Source organism: Macrosteles quadrilineatus, unplaced genomic scaffold (genome assembly GCF_028750875.1).
Source record: "Macrosteles quadrilineatus isolate MER2022 unplaced genomic scaffold, UCM_ALF_1.0 Scaffold_2__2_contigs__length_208266976, whole genome shotgun sequence".
NCBI classification, from domain to species: Eukaryota; Metazoa; Arthropoda; class Insecta; order Hemiptera; family Cicadellidae; genus Macrosteles; species Macrosteles quadrilineatus.
The window spans coordinates 172,244,675-172,250,608 of NW_026542595.1; positions in this window are offsets into that span (position 1 = coordinate 172,244,675).

A 5,934-nucleotide genomic window follows, 5' to 3' on the forward strand; every position below is an offset into this window, starting at 1 on the left:
GTAACTGGTAAGTTAAAGAACGGGACATCGTTCCCCGAGGTCCCGAGTTCAGATCCCGCTGATCACCAAAATATTTGATTTAAGTGGTAATGCCACAACCCTCTAATCTCAATCTGAAGTAATATACAAAACAGATTAGGGCTGGAACATTTCCACCTTAAATGTGAAGGTGGGAGGTAAAAAAGTTGTTGTTCGGGCATTATTTTATCCCTCCAGGTTTTAGTCCGGAATAGTTTTCCACGTTACTATCTGGCTAGGTCTAGAGGAGTTCTCGGCTTTATAACTTAGATAGATAAAATCCATTGGTGATTGGAGGTATTTGAACCCGGGAACTCGGGGATTGAGGTCTCGCGCTCCTCCAACAAGCCAGCTCGCTTTCCAAGTTTGTTCGAACATTGAGTCGGTACAATGTTATAATGTTACAATGTAAATCTGATAGCGCTAGGCATACGCAGCGGACAAGCTTGAACTTGACAAAACTATAATTTTAAGGAAGTGTAAAAAAGTGCCTAATTCTTCCGTCTGGACTGCTACATCTTTCGTTCGAAAGCTATATAGAATGCATTAGCCTAACTGGGCGGCCTAGCGAGCTAGAAAACAACTAGCAATTATTTTTGTGATGTGTCTGATGATGCATAGCTGGCGAAAGGCCTCATAAAATAAAAAAAATCATAAACTATTGGTGAGGTTTTTTATTTTAAATTATAAATAGCAGTTAGTTCGTCATTTTCGACCCCGTTTTAGCGTAATGTCCACATTTACACAGTGGAGATAAAAATTTACATGAAATTTTATTATACTAGGTGAGTATAACACTCAAATATCAATACTCATAACTTTTGTAATCTACAGTCTATGATTTTAACCATAATGAAAAAAAAACTAAACTAAAGTATACATAGTTACATTTTTTAAATGATTAAAAGATGGTTGAACCTTTAAGTATTGCATTTGAATATGTTATTAAAATCCCTAGGGACTAGAGTACAGTAGAAAGATCCACTGCTAAAGTTCAAGTTTTGATCGAGGGTCGAAAGTCACTTAGTCACTTTTTGTCGGTATGGTAAACTCTATTTCGCACCATTTTGTTCTCAACGTTTTTATTGAAAGCGCCGGTTTTGAAGTATGACGAAAACTATAGTTTCATCAGCCATCATCAGACACCTGCTTTTAAATTCCATGTTCTTTTTTAGTATTTAAATGGAAGGTGTTTCGGTGAAAATATTTCCTCTATTAAACACATTAAAGCGTAGTATGTAAGCGTAGTATTAAAAAAATGAGGCTTAGTTTGTTATATTTTTTGTGGCCTATTTTGTAATTTGACAATTGTTCGAAGAGGTGCAATGTACATAGAATCTGTCCTTTGTAAATTGCGTAGTCATGCAAACCGAATGATCCGACTAGAGATTAACCTATCTCACGATATCATAGGACTAGTAAGCTTTAGTTAATTAGGGGCAATTATAAGGATTTCGTAGTCAAACTCTGCAATCAGTGATACACTATTCTGTTGCATAGAGCTTAAATCATCAAAAGCCTAATAGTTTGCAGTTTGTTAGGTATGGGTATAGGTCATAACTTATATACGAATAAATAGAGAATATTCGATCCGTTTAGAACAAAACTTATTGTTTATCAAATTATATTACAAATGTTTCTCGAAATAAGATTATAGTTTTTCTGCTTTTTCCAAATAATGTAGTCTGGTTTTTCAGGATCTCTTCATTGACATAAAATATTGTAGAACAATTTAGATTTATATTAAAATTTAGAGCAGTTAACACAGATTCTTTGCACACAATATTCATAAAATATAAATAATATAATTACATTTATTCATGGGGCTGAATCACAATCAGCCCCAGACACATTTTTCTGATATATAGGTTTGGAAACTCGCCAAGAGTTCGCACTACCCAGTACTATCTGCAAGGCTAATTCAAATATATTTTGATATACACTCCTTTTTGTCCTCTTAGAATATAAAATTATTATTCTAATATGATGATTCAATGGCTTTGACTGAGACTGAATAGTGATTTTAAAGTCATAAAGCATGTAATTTATGTCTAGGTAACATGACTCTTTAATTCACGTGCTCAATATTTCAAAGATAGAAAAGTGTTGAAAATGATAACCGTGAAATTATGGATTAGCATATGAATGACTTTTGAGGTAGATAACACCTATTATTTCTCCCCAAAGCATTACCAATAAAAATTAATAACGATTCTTAGATAAAAAACGTTTTTATGTGAAAATTTGTGCCCTAAAAGTACTTTTATTGTTGCAAATACCTTCTTAGCAGCATTTATGCATATTTAGGACGTTCTATTTGCTTTGTTGAATCTGTATCCGAAAGAAAAATATACTTGAACCCATTTCTATTTTAAAAATAATCGTACTTCATGAGGTTTGCTGCTATAAGGAACACTAATGAAGGTGTTCATGGTAAAAATTGCAAAATTCAATAAATATTGAAATATATCAAATTTAATGAATATATCCACTTAAACATTAATTCGTTCATTTCTCCTTTCATTTACAATCCATCCAAAGAATTTCGAGAAAATATAATAGTGTTTCTGAATTTTTCTTCTAAAAATACCAAAGAAACTAGACGTTTTAAATATTTTAATAACAGTATTTTTACACAAATAAATATTATATTTGTAAACCAATGTAATTTTGCAAATTTATAGCCAATAATCACGAAACACTAAACATGAATGATGTTTTAGATTTGCAATGCGATGGTTTAGACATAATCCAATTGCAGTGGTGTGCATTAAAACTGAAATATATTAATTCAGTTGACTTCTGGGAAACAGGATTGGAAATTGATTTAACTATGCTACACACTCCATTAAATTATGCTTGATTGCTCCAATATACTAATTCAATTCCAAAATAGCGTAATTACGTTATATGCAAAACTATTATTTAATATGTACATTTCAAACGAAATTTTAATATATTTAAAGAAACCCATTTGCTTTTAGGGTTTTGTACTCTGGTGACATTTTAAGTCTACAGGAGTAAATAGTTAGATTTTAGCGAATTTCCCTATAAGGAAGTAGTTGTTACCGTGGGTGGCACGGTAAAACCTGGGCCCGGGACCAACTTTCTTTTTCATTTTGGTGTCCCCAGAGGCTAAAACACTGTTCGTAAATATGTTCATTTGAAAACTTTGAATTTTCGTTGTGTACAAAGGTTCCAAAAGGGCCCAATTTTGGGGGGTAGGGGTGCTTTTTGAAAATTTTTTAAACGTAAACATGGGTTGTGTGATACATGAATTTAAAGGTCTAATAAATTTAAATGAGCATTTTTTGAAGGTAAAATTGAAAATAATTTTATTGAATTTGACAGTACCAAATTAGGGGGGAATGAGAACGAACAAGTGTTAAAAGCCTTACTACCTTTGTACACAACAGATATGGAAAGTTTTCAAATCAACACACTGTATAAAAAATTCATTTTTGTGTTTCCGAATATTATGCAAACATATATAAACTAGGAAAGTCTCTTTCTCCATAAGTTGATCAAACACAAGGCTACAATCAAGTAATGTGTAGTACCTGTGTAGGCCTATAAACCTGAAGCGAATCACGAACGTTTTCTAATCTAGGTTACATTTTCCCCTTGATTGTGAGATACACTCCTATTGATATAAACATAACGCAGTCTCGTAAGTGTTGATTATAGGTAAATTTACTACTTTAAACCACGCAACAGTAAAACACATAACACTGTTTCTTACACCTTGAAATGTACGAATAAAAATATTTGTATACAAATGGATCAATATAAATTCTTTATAATAATAAGGTGTTTTCTAAATTTTAGAAAGCACCTTTAAAAACAAAACACATATTATGTGTTTACATTAAATGCGAGGATTAACTTAACTAAAGTATATATTTAGTTTAAAAGTATAATTTATAGACAATTTTCTGTGACTATATTTATCAATAAATGTTTAACATTTTTGTGTTTACTGTACTGTAGTAATCAAAAGTATTATTTTTTTAAATAATCAGACACAAATATAAAAAAACTGTTTAAAAGCTTAATAATTGAAAAATGCATTAACCAAGTTAAATTATAAATACTGTAATGCAACGTTTAGAAAAATATAGTTCCATCCTTGATTTATACAAACTTAGTTTGTAACACTAGAAAGTCATTAAAATTATGTTTGCACTGAAAATTAAGGAAAAGGCACTGAAAATTATAAAATTAAGGTTATAACTCATTAATAATTAGATTTATATAGTGACACTATTTTCTTTTAAATTAGGCGCTGTTTAGTCCAAATACAAGGAATGTTTAAAGCAATCATAAATTTTGATCCAGATTTAAAATCGTTAACGATGTATTTTCATTTTTAATTTGTTTTTTTGTAATTATTTGTCAAATTAAATATTATTCTTATATATTAAATCAAGTTTTATAAAAAAAATCTTATAAAGTAAAATTTTCGAAAAACAAAAACATAAGAGTATAACTTCTCGATGAAATGGATTTCAAAAGGAAAACTTCCTCGAAAAGGATTCTTTTGAATAAAGAAAAGTTGATGTGAAGTTTTTTTACAAAACATTATTACACACTTTTAAATATACGTGTGTTATGTTAGACATAATGTTCATTGTATGGCTGAACTAAACTGAAGCGTGTAAACTTTGAGGATAGTCTACTTAGTTTAGTGATTAGAGGTTCAATTATTAATTACCAATTATTTAAGTTGGGGACGCCACTATGTGAGTATTTTAACCCAAATATGAGTGAAGGATGAGTGGCGTGATCTTTTAGCATTTCCAAAAGAAGTTAACACAAAATAAGGTATCTATATTCAATACTTTCCAAACATTTCAATACAACTGAAATGCAAACGTTTAAAACCTCAAATCATACTTACGAAGAAACTAAATAGTAGTAATTAAAACAGATATACATGCAGATATACTGAGGATCACGAGACAGGTTGAATCATGCGGACTATAATAATGTGAAAAACTAGTTTATGAATCTTGGCTTGCCATTTATATTTGATATTGAAGGAATTTTTATGCTGATTTGGTATTAAGACTGCAACAATATATTTCTCCATTTAATTTCGATCCTAATCTTTAGTATAACTTATACTTAACAAAATAAACATATTACATTGCTTATAAAAATATTAATCTCATAATCTACTATACACCTGGTACACAGCCATAGCGTAAATAGCTTTAGCAGCAATGTAGTGCTGTTTATAGTTTTGTGAATATATCCCTCAGATTGGGCGTAAAACACCTCGGGAGCGCTTACATTTTTCAAATCTCGTTACAGCTGAGCGTGAACGACTATGGAAATATGAGGCAGGGATTCATCGCCCTCCGGGGGGTAGTTAGGGTTCATTGCAGAAATACACAAGAATATGGTTAAGGTCTTTTGTTATTGTATGTTAAAACGGAGTAAATTCTATATAGAGTAACAAGGATTAAAAAAAAAATAATCAATTAAATTACTTGATTTCAAAATATTTTAATTACTTCCCCTTCTAAAACTGGGTTTGAAGTCACTTAGGAAGCATAACGTACCGTAAAAGTACATCTACTACGTTTAATATTATACCATCTTCACATATTTTACAATAGAGGGATAGAAATCTATTCCTATACCATTATAAGAACACATAAAAATACTAATTTGTGTGTTTTTTAAAACCCAAACCAAATGCAAAGTACTAAGAGGAAAAAAAACTAGCTCGTAATTTGGTTATTCATCGCCAATCATCTGTAGTGCATTGTTATCGTTGCCTGCATGGTTTGGCGTAGGGAATTTATTGTGATGACTCGAGTAGTGTTTTCATAGTCTCAAAGAGAAGGCATTGTAGGCCTACACTTTTTACAGATTTGGTTTCCTTGAATAAACCTTTAAATCGTTCAT